This window comes from Sinocyclocheilus anshuiensis, unplaced genomic scaffold, assembly GCF_001515605.1.
Source record: "Sinocyclocheilus anshuiensis isolate Anshui unplaced genomic scaffold, SAMN03320099.WGS_v1.1 scaffold643, whole genome shotgun sequence".
Lineage (NCBI taxonomy): Eukaryota > Metazoa > Chordata > Actinopteri > Cypriniformes > Cyprinidae > Sinocyclocheilus > Sinocyclocheilus anshuiensis.
The window spans coordinates 1,094,188-1,119,449 of NW_015551067.1; the positions used below are offsets into that span (position 1 = coordinate 1,094,188).

Sequence of the window (25,262 nt, forward strand, 5' to 3'; positions counted from 1 at the left end):
ATCAAGAGCATGGCCGTAGCTGGGGTTTGCGGGGCCCTGGTGCAGGTTGTACCCATGGGCCCTGTTTGAAATTGTGTAAATAGCACAAATAAATAAATACAACAAAGATACAAATTAAACAATCTTTTAAGTTTTTTCACGTTTTTAGGTGTGCAAGTACAGAAACCAAATAAACAAATGTAAAATAGCATTGCATAGTCTTCACTGTATAAATTAAATATAGATTAATTCTTGTTAAATCTACAAAAGTAAGTCAGCCAAGAGCAGTGAGTGATCTCTCTTTTTTTTCTTGGATTAACATTAAGGACACTGACAGCAGCTAGTAAATTAGGTGCCGTCACTTTAAGACACAATGCATGGATCCAATGTAATGATACACATTCAATTTCTTTCTCAACTGTTTACGTTCACTTAAGGCATAACCAACAGTTTTTCGAGGATATTTGCCAAAATGGGTATTTGACATAATTTTGTATGTATTTGTCCGTTCAAGCGCAAGAAGACTCAAAACTCAATTCGGTGTTTGCAGACTGAGACGCAGCTCTCTGCGTGCACACTGTGTGCACAGAACACAGTGAACGGGTGCTGAATTAAACCTGAATTAAATATTTTGCGTCTTTTTGTGCTTTAATGTTTAAATTGGCAAAGTGTATTTGTTCGTTCAAGCTCAAGAAGACGTGAAAGAGGACTCAATTCGGTGTTTGCGTGCTGTCTGAGACGCGGCTGTCTGTGTGCGCACCGAACACAGCTCGCGAGTACTCAGTTGAGCTCTTTCGCGTCTTCTTGTGCTTGAATGTTTAAATTGGCAAGGCTTAAAAACGTGCAAATGATAAGCTTTTGTGATGACGTGCAGCAGTGGCCCGTCAACTGTCCTGAACGTCTTTCATGCTGGCCTCAGGCAGTCGGTTGAAATCGCCGGGGGCCCCCGACAGCTGTGGGCCCCTATAATTGTCACCACCTTTCTCCCCACTAGAAACAGCCCTGATCAAGAGTAATGTGTATTTCATATGTTGAATAATAATAATAAAAAAAATATTATTATTATTATTGTTGTTGTTAGTCATAGTAGTAGTAGTACTAGAGGTTTATTATGTGTTTTTCTGGTTGCATTTCTTTTTCCTGAGCTGAACAACCACAACTACCTACTAGTAGTACTATGCTACAACAAAAAAATTATTATTATTATATTATGTTTTTTTTTATTATGTGTACAATCATAAATTACAATTGCATCTGAATTATGCATAATTTACATAAATAATATTATACAAACAGTGTTACACTTTACAACTGTAAAATGCAAAATTTAAATACAGATGGGAGTAGTGAAAACAGTGACAGTTCTACATCAAAATCCCAGACTTCAGGGATTCAAACAGCAACATCAATGCAATGTCCAGTCCCACTATAGCAGGGGTCTCCAAACTCAGTCCTGGAGGGCCGGTGTCCTGCAGAGGTTAGCTGCAACTCTAATTAAACACACCTGAACCAGCTAATTAAGGTCTTCCTAGGCATACTAGAAACTTCCAGGCAGGTGTGTTGAGGCAAGTTGGAGCTAAACTCTGCAGGACAACGGCCCCCTAGGACCGAGTTTGGACACCCCTGCACTATAGAAACCCAGGAAAAAGAGTATTGTCTGAACAGCATGAACCAGATGGTAAAGCTAACAAATGTCTCCCACCGTCTCCTCCACAGTCTGCAAATGGCACATTTATATCACCATGAAACACACTGAGTGTTGGTGCGCCTCAGTGACAGTCAGCTCTCTGGCTATGCACACTTGAGAACAATCAAAGAGGGAGAGAAAAAGAACACCCAACACACACATTCACACAAACAATACCCTACCCACAAATGACACAAGCAAAAAGTCATCACAACAGTGACATTGTCTTGTTATACACTGTTAAACCTGTTACATAATAATATTTGTTTGCATTTGTTTGGGTTGCAGTTTTGTAATAATAATATGTATGTTAGAAGTTTTTTCCTTTTTTTTACTGGACAAATTCTTTGTGTCTTTGTATATTCAGGAGAAGCATGTTGGTGGAACATCCATCCTGCATCCAAACAGAGGTCAGAGGGTGAGAAGGTTAGGGTAGGAGACGACCTGATCCTGGTTAGCGTGTCGTCAGAGAGATACCTAGTGAGACTTTTTAGATCCTTAGTGATCTAATAATAATATCAACCATGATTCTCTGAGCAGCTGACAGCTGGTGTCTGTGATATCTTCTGCAGCATCTGTCGTACGCCAGCGGGGACCTGATGGTAGATGCCTCCTTTATGCAGACCTTATGGAACATGAATCCTGTCTGTTCAGGCTGTGAGCTGGCAGAGGGTAAGCGTTCAGCAAATACAGAGAATTCCCAGTCAAACAACAGCAAAATGTTCTGAAATATATCTGTATTTTTTAAAGATAATGTAACCTATCTGTCTGTGTTCTGTCTTTATATTTGCTCTTTTTAGGGTACTTAACTGGAGGTCATGTCTTAAGACTGTTTCATGGTCACATGGATGAGTGTCTGGCCATCTCAACACCTGATCAGGGAGAAGAGCAGCGCAAGTAAGACAAGAAAAAAAAATGTATATATATATATATATATATATATATTGCAGTTAGGATACTTGGACTCGGACTGCAATTATGAATGGATTTGGAGACACATAGTTTGACTTTTACTCAGACTTTTTGGACTCGAATCCACATCATGTGTAACATGAAAGATAAAAAAAAACATAACAACATAAAATTGAGATGTCAAGACATTAATACACATTTCCCACTCAAACTCAGTTGGTTAAGGACTTGGACTCGACTCGGACCCAACACTAAATACCGCTCAAAAGTCAGAATTTTTTAAAATGTTTTTAAATGAAGGCTCTTATGCTCATCAAGGCTGCATTTATTTGATCAGAAATACATGTTGTAAAATATTATTGTAATTTAAAATAACTATTTTCTGTTTGGATATATATTTTATAATGTAATTTATTCCTGTGATGTCAAAGCTGAATTTTCAGCAGCCAGTACTCCAGTCTTCAGTGTCATATGATCCTTCAGAAATCATTTGAATATGCTAATTTGGTGCTGGCAACATTTCTTACAATATTTTTGTGGAAACTGTTTTTTTTTATGTATTCTTTGATTTATAGAAAGTTCAAAAGAACAGCGTTCATTTGAAATACAAATATTTTGTAACATTATAAATATCTTTACTGTCACTTTTGATCAATTGAATGCATCCTTGCAGAATGAAATAATTTCTTTAAAAAAAAATTTTGAATCTGAACTTTTGAACAGTAATGTACAGTATACACCCACACACACATACATAAGCTGTTTTTCTTACTGTACCATCTGTATGTGCAGTAAATGACCTGTTGTGATTGGCTAACCTCCTCATACTGTGTATTTCACACTGAATGCTTAACATAAATGATAGTAATGTCAGTCTCTCTCTCTAGGATTGCACAATATGAAGGAGGGGCAGTATGTAGTCAGGCCCGTTCATTATGGAGACTTGAGCCTCTGAGAATTGGGTGAGAAAATCTTGCATCTCTTAAAGGGGTCATATGATGCAATTTCAATTTTTCCTTTCTCTTTGGAGTGTTACAAGCTCTTGGTGCATAAAGAAGATCTGTAAAGTTGCAAAGACTAAAGTCTCAAATCCAAACAGATATTCTTTATAAAAGTTAAGAGTCAACCATGCCTACCTAAATCGGCTCGTTCTAACACGCCCCCAGGTCTACGTCACGATGTGGGAAGATTTGTATAACGCCGCCCAAATGTTCACGCAAAGAAAGCACCAAATACACCAAATAATGTTATTTTTAGCAACGTCATATGACCCCTTTAACTGTGACATAATTATTAAATATTATTATTATTATGATTTTGCATATACGTTTTGTAATACATATCTGTTATTTCTCTGCAGTTGGAGCGGTAGCCACATGAAGTGGGGCCAGGCCTTCCGCGTACGCCACATCACAACAGGTCGGTACCTGTGTCTGGACGAGGAGAAAGGTCTAATGGTTCTGGATCCAGAGAAAGCCAACACCAAGATGTCTGCCTTCTGTTTCCGTGCATCAAAGGTAGGTTTGAACTTGTATAAATAAAAAATATCTGCTTTTTATTTTGCCAGTTTTACTAGTTATCAAATTCTAACAGCATTTCTCATTCCTGGAGAACAGGAGAAGGTGGAGGGGGCTCAGAAGAAGCGAGATGTGGAAGGAATGGGTGTCCCTGAGATCAAGTATGGCGAGTCCATGTGTTTTATGCAGCATCTTTCCACAGGGTTGTGGCTCACATATGCTGCTTTAGATGCTAAAGCGGCTCGCCTGGGAACCATGAAGAGAAGGGTATGAAGCTCGCTGAACTACAAACCACATGCTACGAACTCATATACCTGATGTCAAGCCTTTCAGACTGTTGTGTTTCTTATGATCTTACATTTAAACCAAACTCTTTCTCTCTTTCTTTATCTTTCTTTCAGGCCATCTTACATCAAGAGGGCCATATGGATGATGCACTGACTTGCTCTCGCTCTCAGATGGAAGAGTCTCAGGCTGCTCGTATGATCTACAGCACCACAGGCCTTTTTACACAGTTCATCAAGTACGACAGTGCATCACATACAATCTAACGTTTATTTATACTGTATATTATACGGTCACACTGAATATTGTGTAATACCTTATTGGCAGAATAAGAATTTGGTGATATTTAATGGTTACGTTTATTGTTTGATAAAAAACAAAGTGAAAATATAAGCAATATGACGTTTTTTGGCTAAATGTTAGGAATTACTGTTCAAAATTTTGGTGCAGTCTTTTTATTTTTATTTTTAATAAAAGTGTACTTTTATTAAGCAAGACATTAATACAAATATATTAAATTAAAAATGAAATAATTAAACTAAATAAAAATTATGCTGTTCTTTTGAACTTTCTATCGATCAAAGAAATGAAATGAAATTTAAATGTTTTCAACATTGAGAATGTTTCTTGAAGCAGAATATTAATATGATTTCTGAAGGATCATTTGATGTGAAAATTCAGCTTTGGCATCACAGGTATAAATTAAATTTTATTGTATATTAAAATAGAAAACAGTTATTTTAAATTGCAATAATATTTCACAACATTTTTATTAAATATATCAAAATATATTGTTATATAAATATGATATTATTAAATAATATTTTATATTATTAATATTATATAAAATATAAAATATTTTATATTGTTTTAATCAAATAAATGCAGCCTTGGCGAAAATAAGAGACTTCTTTCAAACACATTAAACAATCTTACTGACCCCAAACTTTTGGTATGTATGTATGAATGTATGTATGTATGTATGTATAAATAAATAAATAAATTTGACAAGTATTTTATAAATAATTATAATAAAAGTATTCTTTTTTAAAAAGAGTAAAATAAGTTTACTGAAAAGCTCTGAAAATGTGCCTATTCAGACTGATAATTTAAGAAAATATTTGTAGACAGTTGCCTTATATTTTCTTGTGTGTGTGTGCGTGTGCGTGTTTGTGTGTGTGTGTGTGTGTGTGTGTGTGTGTGTGTGTATGTGTGCATGTCCAACATTTTTATTAAATATATCAAAATATATTGTTATATAAATATGATATTATTAAATAATATTTTATATTATTAATATTATATAAAATATAAAATATTTTATATTGTTTTAATCAAATAAATGCAGCCTTGGCGAAAATAAGAGACTTCTTTCAAACACATTAAACAATCTTACTGACCCCAAACTTTTGGTATGTATGTATGAATGTATGTATGTATGTATGTATAAATAAATAAATAAATTTGACAAGTATTTTATAAATAATTATAATAAAAGTATTCTTTTTTAAAAAGAGTAAAATAAGTTTACTGAAAAGCTCTGAAAATGTGCCTATTCAGACTGATAATTTAAGAAAATATTTGTAGACAGTTGCCTTATATTTTCTTGTGTGTGTGTGCGTGTGTGTGTGTGTGTGTGTGTGTGTGTGTGTGTGTGTAAATGTGCATGCATCCTCTTCTCTCTCTTACATCAGAGGTCTGGACTCTCTGAGTGGGAAGAACAAATCCCCTGGTCCGGTGTCCCTGCCACTGGACGCAGTGATCCTGTCCTTGCAGGATCTAATCCATTACTTCCGGCCTCCAGAGGAGGAGCTGGAACATGAGGAGAAACAGACCAAGCTGCGTTCTCTACGCAACCGACAGAACCTCTTCCAAGAAGAGGTATGTGTGTGTGTTTGTGCCTGTCTGTCTGACAATCAGCCCCGATCCCCTTTAATGAATGTTTCTTTTCTGTTGCAGGGGATGATCACCATTGTGCTGGAATGTATCGACCGGCTGAATGTCTACAACACTGCTGCACACTTCTCTGAGTTTGCCGGAGAGGAAGCTGCTGAGTCCTGGAAAGAGATTGTCAACCTGCTCTATGAACTGCTTGGTGACTGAATATAAATAAATATAAATATACGCTACCAGTCAAAAGTTTTGAATAAATACGATTTTTTTGAATGTTTTTGAAAGAAGTCTCTTATGCTCACCAAGGCTGCCTTTATTTGATCAAAAAAACAGTAATACTGTGAAATATTTCAATTTAAAAAGTCTGTTTTCTATTTTAAAATGTAATTTATTTCTGTGGTGACATGATCCTTCAGAAAAAAATGTATGTGCTGATTACTATCAATTATTATTAGTGATCAGTTATTAATAATGGTTATGATTGCGTTTTAAAATATGAATTAAATATGAATTATATTTTAAAATGAATATTTCACATTATTACTTTTTTCTCATTTAAAAATATCACCCTTTTTTACTGTATTTTTGATTAACTAAATGCAGCCATGATGAGCATAAGAGACTCAAGGGGAAAAAAAAAGAAATAATTAATTTAAATTATTTATTAAATATATAACATTTATTGAATAGCATGTAAAAGGCATAATTTAATCAAAAAAAAAATTATATTCATTCTTCATTACTTATTGATTTTTTTGGATTATATTGATGGATTAGATTTGTGAATGTGTCTCTGTTTTCACAGCGTCACTGATTAGAGGAAACCGCTCTAACTGTGCTCTGTTTTGCGATAACCTGGACTGGCTGGTTAGTAAACTGGATCGTCTGGAAGCTTCTTCAGGTATTTATAACACCTTCCTCCAGCACACGGTCAACAAATGGCACAAAATGACTAACAATCCGTCTTTAAACTTTGCCACATACTTCTTGCTCTCATAATTCTTTCTTATCTGTTGGTCTTCAGGCATCCTAGAGGTGCTGTATTGTGTTTTGATTGAAAGTCCTGAAGTCTTGAACATCATTCAGGAGAATCACATCAAGTCTATCATTTCTCTCTTGGACAAGCACGGTCGAAATCATAAGGTCTGACTGCAAACGTGATTTAGGTCAACTCACATTTATCATTTTGCGACACATTGAAGATTTCACTCTCCTTTGCCTATGTCTTGACAGGTTTTAGATGTATTGCGCTCTCTGTGTGTGTGTAACGGTGTTGCTGTGAGGTCCAATCAAAACCTCATCACAGAAAATTTGCTTCCGGGCCGTGACCTCCTGCTGCAGACTAACATCGTTAACTATGTATCAAGGTAATATCTGTTGAGATATAAAGGTTTTTCTCCAATCAAAAATGCTGCATCGCACCTTTTATCGTTTACTGCAGCTTTTGTTCGTTAAAAAGTGTGCTAAATCAAAGAAATTAAAAAGATTTCAAACCGTTTACTGCAATAAATATCACTTACTCCTTGTAGCATGAGGCCCAATATCTTCTTGGGGACTTGTGAAGGTTCTACACAGTATAAGAAGTGGTACTATGAGGTGATGGTGGACTATGTGGAACCATTTGTGACAGCTCAGGCTACCCATCTGCGTGTTGGCTGGGCTCTGACTGAGGGCTTCAGTCCGTACCCAGGAGAAGGAGAGGGCTGGGGTGGCAACGGTGTGGGCGATGACCTCTATTCTTATGGCTTTGATGGCCTTCACTTGTGGTCAGGTAAATGTGGTGATCTTGCTCATTCTATATGTGTGAGTGTTTATGGTCCTTCAACCATATTTTTGGTCTGTGTAGGTCATGTGTCACATCAGGTGGCTTCACCCAACCAGCACATCCTGGCAGCAGATGACGTTGTGAGCTGCTGTCTGGATCTGAGTGTGCCCAGTATCTCCTTCCGTATCAATGACCATCCAGTCCAGGGAATGTTTGAGAACTTCAACGTAGATGGCCTCTTCTTCCCTGTCATTAGCTACTCTGCTGGAGTGAAGTAATTAATATTATTATTTTGTATTACATAGAAAATCTTTGTAGTAGGCATATGGCGATATTAAAAGGGTCATATGACATTGCTAAAAAGAACATTATGTTGTGTATTTGGTGTAATGCAATGTGTTTATGTGGTTTAAGGTTCAAAAAACACATTATTTTCCACATACTGTACATTATTGTTTCTCCTCTATGCCCCGCCTTTCTGAAACGCGTCGATTTTTACAAAGCTCATCGTTCTGAAAAGCGAGGTGTGCTCTGATTGCCCAGCAATCCAGTGCGTTGTGATTGGCCGAATACCTCAAGCGTGTGACGGAAATGTTACGCCCCTTACCATACTGTGATGCCGTCTTCCGGCGATTTCTGATTTCTAGTTGTGTCCTCTTTTGGAAGGCCAAACAAAGTAGTTTCGCTTTCATCTAAGCTGTTCGCCAATCACAACGCACTGGGACAGCTAACGTTTTTCGAACCACCAAGCATGAGCATGCTCTATTACACCCCTAAAGCAAAATCAAGACTTTGTAAAAGAGCATAATAGGACCCCTTTATCTTTTATAAAGAATATCTCTTTGGGTTTGAGACTTTAGTCTTTGCAACTTTAAGGATCTTATCTATTCACGAACAGCTTATAACACTCCAAAGAGAAAGGAAAACTTGAAATTGCATCATATGACCCCTTTAAGATGCTGGCTATTTTTCATTTGTATATAATTAATGGATAATATATAAATTAAACATTCAATGCACATTAAATATTTATATTTATTTTTTATTTTTCTAAAGAAATTAATACTTTTATTTAGCAGGGGTACATAAAATTGATCAAAAGTGATGTTAAAATCATTTATAATGCTTCAAAATACTTATGTTTACTCTATTTTATTCTTTTGAAGTTTATCAAAAAATAAAAAAAATTAAAATGTATCACAGCTTCCACAAAAAAATATTGTAAGAAATGTTTTTTGAACACCAAATAAGCATATTAGAATGATTTCTGAAGGATCATGTGACACTGAAAACTGTAGTAATGATTGCTGAAAATTCAGCTTTGCCATCACAGAAATAAATTACATTTTAAAATAAATAGCTATTTTAAATTGTAATAATATTTCACAAAGTGGCAGTTTTACTGTATTTTTGACCAAATAAATGCAGCATTGGTGAGCATAAGAGACATTTTTTAAACATTAAAAAATCTTACCGACCCCAAAAATTTTGATATTATCAAAACAGAGACAATTATTTATAAATGAAAACTAAAATCACTAGTTTTAATTTTAAAAATATGATTAATTCATTTTTCAGAGTTCGCTTCCTATTGGGTGGTCACCATGGGGATTTTAAGTTCTTGCCCCCTCCTGGTTATGCACCATGTTATGAAGCCCTTCTACCCAAAGACAGAATGCGCATTGAGCCCATTAAGGAGTATAAACATGACTTTAGTGGAGTCAGAAACCTGCTGGGCCCCACGCAGTCCCTCACGCACACCTCATCAACTCCCTGTCCTGTTGACACTGCCCAGGTAAACTAAACTAACCACTTTTTTTTTAAACTCTGCTGTTGCTTGCCAAAAACTCTTTGACTCAGCAGTCAGTGTATGTATTGTGTATGTAATGTCATTTGTAGATTGCTCTACCTCCTCATTTGGAGCGGATCAGAGAGAAGCTTGCAGAAAACATCCATGAGCTTTGGGCCGTGACCCGAATTGAGCAGGGTTGGATCTATGGAGTGGTGAGTGCTGTCTGTCTCTGTCTTTTACAAATAAACACCAACGCAAGCACAAACATACATGCAAACTCAACACTCTCTCAGTTCAGGGATGATAATAAGAAGTTGCACCCGTGTCTGGTGGACTTTCAGAGTCTTCCGGAACCCGAGAGGAATTATAACCTCCAGATGTCTGGAGAGACCTTGAAGTGAGTGTCTGTTGAATCTCAAATGTCTGAAGTTCATTGCTTATGCATCCATCTGTCTATCCAATTTATTCGCCAACTTTTTTCTCCTTGACCTCTCCAGAACCCTCTTAGCTTTGGGATGCCATGTAGGCATGGGAGATGAGAAAGCAGAGGAGAATCTGAGGAAGATCAAACTGCCCAAAACGTATGTAAACCTCAAAACGCACCCAGGCAGTATTGGTCTTGTTTAATGGTTAAGGTTTTTGTTTTCATATTATTCTTTTCATTGGTCAGTTATGTGATGAGCAGCGGATACAAACCTGCTCCTCTGGACCTCAGTCATGTCAAACTAATGCCCAATCAGAACCAGCTGGTGGAGAAACTAGCAGAAAATGGGCATAATGTTTGGGCACGGGACAGGGTCAGGCAAGGATGGACCTATAGCATTGTGCAGGTAGGTGTGGACACTATGCTGATTCTGTCATAATAAAACATGTAGTTTCTAAGTGAGAAAATTGCTGTCACCTCGCTGTGTTAACTAGTTTTCTTAATTTCAAGGTAATATAGCAAAGTACAGGGTATACAAAATGGAAAAAAAAAGATAATAATAAATAAATAAATATATTATACAATATATATATACAATGTTAGTTAGTATAAAACATGCCATCACACTTTGTGAAAATTCCAATTCATATCCTAAATTTCAGTTAAGCTAGCAGACAGGAAACATGATTAAAACTCAAATTAAAAGGTAATGAAATTTGAATAATACTTATTAGTAATAATACTTCTAATAGTAGTAATAAGCATGAATTCAGCATGAATTGCCCATAAACATTTATGCACATAACATTTGTATTTCCAGAAAAATTATGAAATAATAATCATTGTTTAAATGATACCTATATGATTTTATAATTAATTTATAATAAATAATTAACTATATTTATATTTCAAAATCGTATAGATCATGGTGGAAGGGTGCTTTATTTCCCAGACCATACCATGTGATTATAGCTCAATGTTATATAATCAATAGATTCAAATTTTAAAGTCAATATATTTATTTTGATGAAGTGTATGGCAAAATTACAATAAAAATTTTTTGTTGGCTTTGTTAATTGTAACAACAGTATTGAATTAAGAAATATGTATAATATATCTAGTTGAAAACATAAGTATCTGGAAATAAACAGCTATAATTGGTTAAAAATTAGATATCATATTTTGGACCTTTGTTGTGTGACTGTGTTGAATTTCTGTGAACTAGAATTCTTCAGAAACTTGAAAGGGAAACCAACCCTTTTACTCTTGTTACTTACCGTGTGACCCTCAGGACATCTTGAATAAGCGTAACCCCCGTCTGGTGCCATACAACCTGCTGGACGAAAGAACCAAGAAGACAAATAGAGACAGTGTGAACAACGCTGTGCGCACTCTGATTGGCTACGGATACAACATTGAGCCCCCAGATCAGGAGAGCAGTGAGTCTTTGTTTTAGTGTGTTATTACCAGTGTCTGTAATAATGAGGTTGTGAGTGTGGATGTCAAAATGATCACTTCCCTGTTGAAAAAAACAGCATATGCTGGTTAGGTATGTTTTGACGCTCCAGAATATGGAACAGACCTTAATAAAGTCATTGCCCAGCTTCAGATCTAAATATTTGTTAGGATTTGTATTGTTTTTGCACTCCTAAAATCTCTTTGTCCCAAAGGTGGTCATGGTGTTGAGAACACATGTGGAGATAAAGTGCGTATCTTCAGGGCGGAGAAGCAGTATGCTGTTACCTCAGGAAAATGGTATTTTGAGTTTGAGGCCGTAACCACAGGAGAGATGAGAGTTGGCTGGGCTCGACCGAACGTCCACTCTGACGTTGAGCTTGGTTCTGATGAGCTGGCCTATGTCTTTAATGGAAATAGGGTCAGTGGTGTCATATTAATCTAATTCTGCTGTGTTATATGCTACCAGGCTGTAGGCCATCTTTCCAGCTAATTGTACCAATAAATTTTGTGTGCCGCACAAGTTGCTGACAGACTATTTTGGATAGCTGCAATAAACGCTGAATTACTCTCCTCTGCTCTTCCTGCAGGCTCAGCGATGGCACATTGGTAATGAGCCATTTGGCCGTCAATGGCAGTCTGGTGATGTGGTCGGCTGCATGATAGACCTCACTGAAATGAATATTATGTTCACTCTTAACGGAGAGATGCTGATCAGCGATTCTGGCTCTGAAATGGCCTTCAAAGACATTGAGATTGGAGATGGTGAGGATTTAGGCTATAACATTGTTTATCAGCGATTTTTTGAGGGGTAATGTGTTTTTTTTTAATAAGCTTTGTCATTTAGCTGGTCAGGAAATGTCCGTAGTTACTTTTTGATCGAGTATCGAGAGGTTTGTTTCCATAGACACAGATCTAGTCTTGGATTTAAAAAGCTGTGTAATGAAAATTTACTTCTGATTACCTCTGATTGATTTTTCTTTTTTTTTTTGTATTATGGAAAGGGATTTAAGGTAATAAATTGATTATTCACCTGTATGGCTTTCTTTTTCCCATCAAACACAAAGTATGAATTTGTGAAGAATAGCCTGGCCTTTGTTTTTGGGCTCCAAAATGACAAAAAAGCATCATGAAAATAATTTAAGTTTATTCTCTATAAATCTACCCTTCTGTTGTATCTCTCAAAATCTAATATGACACCTTTGATGTTGATGACATTTTCGGCATAAGTTGCACAAGAATGAATGCTGTTTGACATCAAATAGGGTGAATATGTGGCTTTAGTAGCCATAGATGGGGGAATGACTACAGAAGACTTTAAATGTAGTGCATGTGGACTACATTTAAGCTTGTTACAAAAAAGGGGGTTGGAACAACATAACAATGATAAATAAAGACATTTTTTTGTTTAAATATCCCTGTATGAAGGTGAAAGTTCTGTCAAAATACCATCTTGAGGCAATGCACAAACAGATAGTCTAAAGCACTCTTCTCCTCTGTAAATTAGTGAAAAGAGTGGAAAGTACCACAATATTATCATGGTTCTTAAGTCATGATATGATATTATTCCGGTTTTATAGATTTTATGATATGCTGAGTATCGCAATAACATGTATTGTGATTTTTTTTTTTTTTTTCACCTGCAAATGCCCCCAAAAAAGCTGATTTAATGTCAACTTTGCCATCCTTAGCTAAGGCTAATGCCAACGATGCTACCGGCCCCACGATAAAAAGTTATCATGATTCTTAATTCACAATATGATATTCTTGCTATTTTACACATTTTGCAACATTCTGAGCATTGCGACAACATACATTATGAATTAATACCTTTTTTCAACGGTAAAAGTGCCAAAAGTAGCTTAATGTCAGCTTTGCCATCCTTTGCTAAGGCTAATGCTATCTCTGGATGGTGGAGCGTGAGATAAGTCCTCCTGTTTGTAGTATTTCTGGAGTGTTTTATATTCATACCAAGCACCTCGCAAATCTTATGTCATATCCATCTCCTTCATCTCTTACTTGTTAAAAAATCCAAAATAATAAATGTATACATTGAATTTAAACACAGAAGGCACTTTTTTCAGTTATTTCTTAGATGCCTCCATCTCTGAAAAAAAAAAAAATCAAACAGCACTATAGACTGAAAAAGCAATTATTATTCTAGTGTCAAAAGTTCAATTCATATTTGCAATGTACATAATAAAAGATCAGTAGGCTACCTTGCGTCTGTATATTAAAACAATATTGCCATTCAAAATATTGCAATACTATACCGCTACAATAAATCAGCTTCTTCTCTTTGTTCTTCTCCCTCCAGGTTTTATTCCAGTCTGCACTTTGGGTCTTTCTCAGGTTGGCCGTATTAACCTGGGTCAGAATGTTAGCAGCCTACGTTACTTCACCATCTGTGGCCTCCAAGAAGGCTTTGAGCCATTCGCCATCAACATGAAGAGAGACATCACAATGTGGTTCAGTAAGAGCCTCCCCCAGTATGTTCCAGTGCCCACCGACCACAACCACATTGAGGTATTTAAGCAATGTTTGTGTCATTTAGTTGAGATTAATGGTATAGATAAAGTTTCTGAATCTTTTTATTGTTCTCATGTGACCTGTAGGTCTCTCGTGTTGATGGAACCGTAGACAGTGCCCCCTGTATTAAAATAACCCACAGGACTTTCGGATCCCAAAATGCCAACACAGACATGCTGTTCTTCAGACTGAGCATGCCTGTAGAGTTCCACCTGACCTTCAAGGTGCCTGCAGGCACCACTCCCCTCACACGAACCCTCACCATCCCTGAAGAAGAGGTACTGGAGGTGGACCCCCACTCTGACTACGAGGTGCTGAAAAAGTCAGACAGTCGCAAAGAGCAGGAGGAGAAGGAAAAGGAGCCATCTGTGCCCAAAGATATCCCGGGCATTAAGGAAAATGACAAAGACACTGCATCCGAGAAAGGAAAGAAGAAAGGGTGAGATCTGAGAACTTTTACATACTTTACAAAAGAGGACTTATTAAGGGCATAATATAATTTAAAAGAAAATACTTGAGTGAGAACTGAATGTAATGTTTTCAGACATTAATTGCATGTTAACTGCAATTAAATGAAAATGCATTATAGTTTAACTTTATATTAAGTGCAACTTTAGAGTGCTTTTTGACCCCACTTAAGTAGGACTTAAGTTCATATTTATATGTAATTTCATAATTACTTCTATTGTCTTGGAAAAATGGTTAAAATGTACTGCCGAAACTAAGATAGACTTTAATGTCATTTTATTGAAACTTGTATATCATATATTTAAATATATTTGTAATTACACATTTGTAATGATGAAGTTGCAATTTAGTACATTTAAAATATATTAACTTTAAAAATGTAAAATGTCAAAAAACACTGTAGTTAAAATTATAATCAAATACTTTATTTGTGCTTTAGTATGTTAGTCAGCAAATAAGTGTACTTTAAGTGTACTTTTTAATTTGACATTATTACAAAATGGATTTTTGTTCTTAAGTGTGTTAAGAAACAATCATGAAAGTACACTTAAGTGGCCTTTTATTTCACTAATATTATATTATTTTCAAGTACAGTTTTTTTTATATTCTTTATAGATTCAAAGTACACCACAAGTGCACATTCAATACAATTAAGCACACTTCTTTTTCAGAAAATGTAGTTCATGCTTGACCCCTCAAAATTCTTCCCTCAGCTTCCTGTTTAAAGCTAAAAAGGCAGCCATGATCGCTCCTTCTCCACCTATTATGCCCCGTTTGTTTGAGGATGTGGTGCCTGACGATCGTGACGACCCAGAAATCATCCTCAATACGACCACAGTCAGTCTTCATTGCAAGATTTGTAGTATGTAACGCACTGTTTGCTCTTTTTTTGTTTTTTTTTTTTTTTACTTATGCTTCTGTCTCTGCCTGTCTCAACTGCTTAGTATTATTACTCAGTCCGTATCTTCGCCGGTCAAGAACCTAGTGGGGTATGGGTGGGTTGGGTCACCCCAGACTTCCACATGTATGACCTGAACTTTGACCTGTCTAAGGTCCGTACTGTCACTTTGACTGTTGGAGACGACAAGGGCAACATACACGACAGGTGAGATGACAAAATTCTGCCATGTCAAATTATTGAAATGTAGCCCAATGAAGACAAATACAAGAAGCTGCAGTGTGGAGAGGCATTTAGTTAAAAATAAATGTTCGGTATAGTGAGGTGATGTAGGTGAATATCGATTTTGGTGCACCGGTGGCCTAGTTCAGTCACCAACCATCAGAATAGGTTGGGAGCAATCTAATGCCTACATTTATCATATTTTCAGTGTAGTATTTTGGATGTACAAAAAAATTTGGAACTAGAAAAATAATTGAAAGAAAATTACATTAATAAATAATTTTATTAATGAGTATTTATTCTTGATTTTCAAAAAAAAAAAGTTCTTTCAGAAATCACTCTAATATGCTGATTTAGTGCTCATTAAAAAGCATTTATTTGAAAAGAACAGCATTTATTTGAAATAGAATTCTTAAATAGAAATGAATGTATCCTTTCTGAATAAAAATATTAATTAAAAAGAAAGAAAGAACCACAAGAAGACCACAAACTTTTGATTGGTATTGTAGAACTTTGATTAAGCTACAGAGCTACAAAATTTGTTCATTCATCACTCAGGAATATGAAACTTAACAGTATTCTGTTTGCTTATCAGTATGAGGAGGAGTAACTGCTATATGGTGTGGGGAGGAGAGTTTGGGAGCAACACCCAGCAGAGGTTCAGCCAGGAGGATCTGGTGATTGGTTGCTTGGTTGACCTGGCAACAGGTCTCATGAATTTCACAGCCAATGGGAAAGAGATCAACACTTTCTACCAGGTAAGTGAAGGTCATCTCTTCAAAGGAGGAACTGTAGTGGCACTCAAAAATTCCCTAGGTTCTGTTAGGAGTGCATTTTCTTCTTTTGAACTCATATGTATACATATGCTCTCTCAGGTGGAGCCCAACACTAAGCTGTTCCCAGCTGTGTTTGTATTGCCGACCAGCCAGAACATGCTGCAGCTGGAACTCGGAAAACTCAAGGTCTTCGCTATCCTCTGCTTTTGGCACTAAAAGTCATCAGCTTTCTTTTAGAAATACTTTTACTGAACATTTGTAGCCTTATTGTAGCCTTTTTTCTCCATCCCATAGAATATCATGCCTCTTTCGGCAGCCATGTTCCGTAGTGAACGCAAGAACCCAGTGCCCCAGTGTCCTCCTAGGCTGGATGTTGAGATGCTGACCCCTGTAATCTGGAGCCGGATGCCCAACCACTTCCTGAATCCAAAAGTGGGGCGGGTGAGCGAGAGGCATGGCTGGATGGTGGAATGTACAGAGCCTATCACCATGATGGCTCTGCATATACCTGAAGAGAACAGGTACAGGAGAACGAGACAAGAAAAAAAAAATCTAAATCGAAAACAATACCTCGCAGAAAAAAAAAGCTAAAACCAGGCTGTTCTTGGCTGTTCTTAGCTGGTTTAAGCTGGTCTCCCAGCCTGGCTAAGCTAGTTTTAGCTGGTTATTCAGCTGGTCTCCCAGCCAGCCTGACCAGCTAAAGAAGTGGTCAAATCATCTCTAAAACCATCCTGCAAACCAGCTATGACCAGGCTGGAAGACCAGCTAAAACCAGCCTACCAGCTTAGGCTAGTTTTAGCTGTTTTTTTTCAGCAGGGACTTGAAAAATCTATCTATCTATCTATCTATCTATCTGCCGAGCAACCACCCAGGACACCCAAGCATCCAAGTAGCAAACACCCTAGAAACTGCATAGCAACACCCTAGCAACCACATAACAATGACCACGAACACCCTAGCAACTGCTTACCAACCACCTAGAACATCCTAACAAACAAATAGCAACACCCTAGCAACCACCCAGCAAAAACCTTAGCAACCACCCCAGCAGCTGCATAGCAACATCCTATTAACCACCAAGCAGTGACTATGACCACCCTAACAACCAACCCACAACACCCTAGCAACCATGTAGAAACCATCCAGAAGACCCTAGCAACTGCCAGGCAACTACCAAGAACACTTCAAAATTTCTTTCTGGCCAGGCTTTCTCAAGCCGACATCAAAGTTTGTCTTGACAAATTTTTTAATCTAGTTGTTGTGTATTGTTCAATAGTGGACGTGTTCCTCTTTCTCGTGTGCAGGTGTATTGACATCCTGGAACTGTCTGAGCGGCATTACTTGCTGAAGTTCCACTATCACACTCTGATGCTTTATTGCGCCGTGTGTGCATTGGGCAACAACCGTGTGGCCCATGCCCTCTGCAGCCACGTGGACGAATCACAGCTCTTCTACGCTATAGAGAATACCTACCTGCCAGGCCCTCTTCGCAGCGGCTACTACGACCTTCTCATCAGTATCCACCTGGAGTCAGCCAAACGCAACCGCTTGGGAACTAATCGTGAGTTTATTATTCCAATGACAGAAGAGACGCTCAGCATCACACTTTTCCCGGATGCAGAGGCGGCCCATGATCTGCCAGGAGTGGGTCTCACGACCTGCCTCAGACCCAAGCTACACTTCTCCCCTATCAACTTTGTGGGTACTGACCCAGATCTGTACACCCTAAGCCCCATTATACCTCTGCAGGTACGATGAGGATACAGTGGGGTCCAAACCTGATTGTTGGTAGACAGATGATCTCTTTGTTAATATCTGAACTCTTTCTGCCCTTACAGGAGCTGAAGACCAAGGCTCTAAGCATGCTTACCGAAGCCGTGTTTGATGGCAGCCAGGCCATGCGCGATCCTGTTGGGGGCAGCGTTGAGTTCCACTTCGTTCCCATTCTCAAACTCATCAGCACCCTCCTCATTATGGGCATCTTCAACGATGAAGACGTCAAGCACATTCTCAAGATGATCGATCCCAATGTGTTTGGGAAAAAAGAGGAGGCAGGAGAGACAGAGGAACTAGGAGAGGAAGCTGCTCCCAAGGAGGAAGGAGAGGAGGTGAAGGAGAAGGAAGAAGCAGCTGAAAGAGAGGAGGAAGCCGTGGATGAGGGAGTTGGGGAGGAGGAGGATGATGAGGAGCTGAAAGCGCTGAAGAAGGAGGAGGGACAGGAAGGAGAAGAGGTTGAGGAGGGAGAAAAGGTGGATGGAGAAAAAGCAGAGGAGGAAAAGGAGGCAGAAGAAGTAGGAGAGGAGGCCAAAGAGGAGGAAGAGGAGGCTCCAGAGGAGGGTCTACTTCAAATGATGCTGCCAGAGTCTGTAAAACTGCAGGCAAGTTTAATCGCTAGATCTTTCTGTCTGTCTGTCTATCTGTCTCTGTCTGTCTGTCTGTCTATTTATTTGTCTGTCCAACTGTTCGTTTGTTTGTATATTGTATATGTATATCTATTTTTTTGTCTGCTTACCTGTCTGTTTATACAATCTATCTATCTATCTATCTGTCCGTCTGTCCATCCGTCCGTCCGTCCGTCAATTATTGTATATACTGTATATTATGTATATTTTCTCTTGTTTGTATATTTTATTAATACTGTCTCCGTCTGTCTGTCTGTCTCATCTTTCAGATGTGCACCCTTCTACAGTATTTCTGTGACTGTGAGCTCAGACACAGAGTTGAGGCTATTTTGGCATTCTCTGATAAATTTGTAAGGCACATCCAGGCAAACCAGCGTGAACGATATAATGACCTAATGAGAGCATTTACTATGAGTGCTGCAGAGACCGCTCGCAGGACCAGAGAGTTTCGCTCTCCTCCTCAGGAACAAGTATAATGCACAACTCTTTACTTTAAACCCACGTATAATTTTTGTTGCTTTCAGGGAGACTAATCACTGATTATGTGCATATATGTAGGTTTTCCTGTTGACTAACTTCAAGCACAGCCCGGAAGAAGAGGATTGCCCCGTGCCAGAGGAAGTGCAGGAAACCCTCCAGAATTTCCACAATGAGCTCCTGAATCACTGTGGTCAGTTTTCAATATATCTCACAAAAATTGCTGTATGGCCACATTACAACAACTAAACACCAAGAAGCTGCTGCTGCAAAATCACCGTGGATCAAATTCTCTACAGCTAATTCAGTTTCTGGTTATTCTTCTGAAGATTTAAACTGAAAAATTATGACAAAAAAAAATTATTATTGGACTATGTGGTTCTTATCCATATTTGTTTTTGTACCTCAGGTGTTTACGTAGAAGAAGATGCGGAGGAGGAAGAGGTAGATGCGTCTCTGAGAGGGAGACTACTCAGTTTAGTGGAGAAGATCAAGACCTTTAGGAAAAAAAAGGAGGAAGAGGAGCCAGAACCAGAGGAAGAGCTCAAACCTAGTGAGTAAATGTAGTCAAACGTCTTGAGAAGGTTGTTCAGATTCACCTCATCTCATGGATGCAATTATAGATCAATATTTTTGCTTTTAGTTCAAAATTGTACTATTTTTATTTTTAGTGTTAGTCTAACATTTCCAGAACATTCTATGCCCCAGGTACTTTACAGGAGCTGATATCCCACACAATGATCCACTGGGCACAGGAGTCCTTTATTCAGAACCCTGAGCTGGTGCGGCTCATGTTCAGTCTTCTTCACCGGCAGTATGACGCTCTGGGAGAGCTGATCCGTGCCCTGCCAAAGGCCTATGCCATCAGCGCTGTGTCTGTACAGGACACAATGGACATGCTGGAGTGCCTGGGACAGATCCGCTCCCTTCTCATCGTCCAGATGGGCCTGGAAGAGGAGAGGCTTATGATTCAGAGCATTGGGTGGGTACTTCAAATGACTGGATATCTAATAATAATAATAATAATAATAATAATAATTCCTTACATTTATATAGCGCTTTTCTGGGCACTCAAAGCGCTTTACATAGTTTACATAGATCTCCTCAACCACCACCAGTGTGCAGCATCCACCTGGATGATGCGACGGCAGACATATTGCACCAGAACGCCCACCACACACCAGCTTATTGGTGGAGAGGAAACAGAGTGATGAAGCCAATCAGCAGATATGGGGATGGTTAGGAGGCCATGATGGTCAGAGGCCAATGGGTGAATTTGGCCAGGATGCCGGGGTTACACCCCTACTCTTTTTCGAAGGACATCCTGGGATTTTTAATGACCACAGAGTCAGGACCTCGGTTTAATGTCTCATCCGAAAGACTAATTAATATATTAATATATTTTAAAATGCAATATATTCCTGATGGCAAATCTTAATTTTCAGCAGCCATTATTCCAGTCTTGAGTGTCACATGATTTTTCAGAAATCATTCTAATATAATGATTTGGTGCTCAAGTAACATTTCTTATTATTATCAATTAAAAAAAAAACTAAAAAAACTGCTTAATATTTTTGTGAATAAAAAGATGTAATATTTCAGGATTCTTTAATAAATAGAAAGTTTTAAAGGGTAGCTTTTATTTGAAATAATTATTTGTTTTGTAACAATATTGATTTATTAAAAAAAAACAAAAAATGTTTCTGACCCCAAATTGTGGTGTGTCTTGTTTGTGTTCATGCCCTGAACTTATCTAGTCATTTATGCTTATCTGAACATATATTTTGTATCATGTGTAGTATTTCAAATACTAAAAATGCATATTGTCTCCTGTCTCATAGGAACACCATGAACAACAAGTTGTTCTACCAGCACCCTAACCTGATGCGAGCACTGGGCATGCATGAGACGGTCATGGAGGTTATGGTCAATGTACTAGGAGGTGGAGGAGACTCCAAGGTACTTTCCTGTTTACTGTATGTATAAGGGTACTTTACTGTATATATGTTACGGGGCGAACAAGACGAGAGACACGCGGATCCATCTGCAAAGCTTTATTCAAAGGCGTGGTCATAAAACAGGCATGGGTCGACAACAACAACAGGTATAGTTCAGGCAATACGAAAGAGTAATCCTAGGGCAGGCATGGGTCATCGATCGGCGAACAAAATCCAGAGGGCTTGACAAGAGGGGTAATCCAATAACACCAGCAATAGTCCAGGCGAGGTGCAAACACAATCCGAAACAGCAAGGCAAAGGGTAAATCTAAGACAGGCTATTAACTTCAGGGCAGGCAGAGATCAGACAAAATGAGATAACAGGCAAGGATCAAGACTATGGATGGGTACCGAAACCCGGTATTTAATTGGTCCCGGGGCTAAATTATGAAAGACCAGAGTATCGATAAGCTTTGACGTTAACGGTTCTGCTATTGGTACTGGAGAAATTAAGAAAACACACATACATTTATTATTGCTATATATACATTATCTTGTAAGTTCTATCTCACCAGAGTCACCAGCTGTTTTTCAAACATTTGTCTATGATGCATTTTTGCTATTCGCAATTCAGAAGCGAGATTGTGCTCACGCGGAGGAGCTTCAGCACGCGCAACATGAAAGCCCTGTTTAATTATGATAGAAGAGAGAACTAAACATTCAAACTTCTGCTTACACTTTAGGCCTGTGGCGGTTTTATTAAGCTAATTTTATTTTTTTTATTTCGATTTTGGCTTCTAAGGATTATACAAAAGAAGACATAAGACTATGACGAAAAATGTTCGTTGACGACTATATCAACATGCAATTTCGTTGACGAAATAAGACGAGACGAAAATGTATTAAAAAAGATAAAAACTTTACCAAAAACCTCTTTTTATTTTCGTCAAAAAAGGAGACAAAATGTTATTTCAGACTGCTCTACACGCCTGTACTACGCGAACATTCATGAGTGCGGTTGCCAGATATCAAGAGTTCTAATCCCCGAATCAGAGTTTCGCTGTTACAACCATACATTTTCTGCCCGGTGTTTTGCTTATTTTAAGCAATCTGGCAACCATTCGCACGTGCTCGCTCCTCATTGCGGAAGCGCTGCCGCCGATGACCTGAAAACACCGACAAACAAGCTGGAGTTTAGCGAACAAAATGAAAGTGTAATTTCTGTGACCTGTGAAAGGGTCTGTGTTCTGTCATGAGATCTCGACTATATTGTTTGCGATGAAATGCAAAAGTACATTTCTCAAATGACAACAATCATTATGATTACAATTTTGAGCAAAAATAATTTTTATCAGTTTAACCATTATACGGAATGACGAAAATGTGACTTAATATTTCATTGACTAAAAAACCTGACTAAAATGCTCATACATTTCATTGAATAAACAAAAACAGGACAAGTTTGTCTAAATATGATAACTAAAATGTACATTTGAGTAAGACTAAGACTAAATTAAAAATGGCTGCCAAAATTAATACTACTGTACGGTTAATTAATAATAATCTTATTGCTAAAATGTCAAGTTTTCATTGACTAAAACTAGACTAAAATACTTCAGGTTTTCTTCGACTAAAACTAGACTAAAATACTTTAGATTTTCTTGGACTAAAACTAGACTAAAATGTTGAGACTTTTACCCCCGGTTTCACAGATAAGGGTTAGTCCCAGACTAAAATGTAAGTCTGAGCTGTTTTAACTGAAATAAACTTGCACTGACTGATCTTAAAATATATCAGTGCCTTTGTTTTGTCTCAAGACACACACCAGTAATGTTATTTTCTAAGGCACGTCTATAAAAATTACTTAAATATCCTAATTGAACTATGGCCTAATCCTGGTTTAGCCTAAGCCCTGTCTGTGAAACCAGGCCTTAGTCGACTAAAACTTGATTAAAAATAAATAGGATAAGGTTGACTAAATATGATAAAAACTAACAAGGACATTTTAGCCCAGGACTAAGACTAAGACTAAAATGAAAATAGCTGACAAAATTAACACTACGGGAGAGTGATAAATGCTAAACAATACTCGGCCATCTGAACAGGCTCTGAGTGTGTGTGATTGGTTTCAGGTGAGCGTGTGATTAGTGAAATGGCAGATGGGAAATGTAGTCCAAGGTAATGTGAAACAGTCTGTGTAGTGTGAGAGTCAATATGATGGCAGGGTGGCAATCGGACAGAAGTCCTCAGACCGGATTCGTGACAATATATATATATATATATATACTGAACATTTAAAACTGATATTCTTGGACAAGGATCCGACTCTGTCAATGAAACTTATGTAAAGGGAAACAAACTTCTTTATTTTTTCCACAGGAAATTCGATTCCCACAAATGGTGACCAGTTGCTGTCGCTTCCTGTGCTACTTCTGCAGGATCAGCCGTCAGAATCAGCGTTCCATGTTTGACCATCTCTCATACCTGCTGCAGAACAGTGGCATTGGACTGGGTTGGTCACTTTTTAAAACTTAACTGATACAGATAGCATATTTTTATCATTGTTGGGTCTGTTCACACCAACGATAACTATAACAATAACTCTAATTCTGTGAGCATAGGGAAGTCCACAGCACAGCTATAACGACAACAACACAGAGGAAAGATATCATTGGAATCACTTTCAGAATGATTTTTTGAATGATAAAAACATTGACAGCCAATTGGAATCCACCAGAGTTCAAAAAGCTTGCACATTTAAATGGGTAGACGACATAACTGCAGTGCATGCTTATAATAAATAGAACTTGTCTGTAGATGTGGACGCTAACATGGTTCCCTTTCAAGGGAACTTCGAAAGATCTCTGCGTTGTTTGCTTGGGCAAAGAGCACGCACGCGATGTCCTTAAGGGGGCAGTCCGCGTTCATTGTGAGCGTATTTTAATGAAAAGCTCCGCTCTCGTTTGTCTCTCTTTTCGAGGAAAGGGGGCAGCCATCTGCTTTCCGCGGCTCAGGACCCACCGCTGCTGAGGCACAGAGGAGGATGGGCTCATGGGGATCGCAGGTGGATCCGGCTGGAACCAGTAGCTTAAAAAGGGGTTTTCCCTCTCGCGCTCATCGGCTGTGGACGAGAGTAAGCTGCTGGAGGATGATGTTATTTCTTTAACATCGTTTGATCCGGGGGCCGGTGCTCTGCTGAACGTTATCATTATTGTTATCGTTCTTAGTAACACTTTACAATGAGGATCCATTTATTAACATTAGTTAACATTAAATAATTAAATACATAATTTCAACATTTACTAATACATTTTTTAAATCAAAGTTGTATCTGTTGACTTTGGCTACTCATGTTAATTGAATTATCCAATGAACAATTGCATTTTTATTAACTAACACTGAAAAAGATGAATAAATGCTGTAAAATGTATTGCACATTGTTAGTTTATGTTGGCTAATCCTTTAACTAATGTTAACAAATGAGACCTTATTGTTAAAGAATTTCTGTTGTTACAGAAATTTGTAAATAATTAATGCATAGTTCCTTAAAAAAAAATCTAAATAATATTAAAATAAAACAATTTAGGATCATAGTATTACTTGGTTTTGTTTTGTTTCGTTTAAAGAATTTTAAATTTTTTGTGTTGCTTTTTAGGGATGCGTGGATCGACTCCTCTGGATGTTGCTGCCGCGTCTTGCATTGACAACAATGAGCTGGCACTGGCTCTGCAAGAGCAAGACCTTGATATGGTAATGCTCTGAACAAATTGTATTTTGTATCTAATGATTTTATGGTACAGTACATTTATGATGTATTACTGCCAAAAAAAAAAAAAAAAAAAAA

General features: G+C 37.8%; 1 pseudogene; it reads left to right on the forward strand.

Annotated features, from left to right (window-relative positions):
• Positions 1-25,262, forward strand: part of LOC107662145 (ryanodine receptor 1-like) — a 113,019-nt pseudogene that overhangs the window by 45,342 nt on the left and 42,415 nt on the right.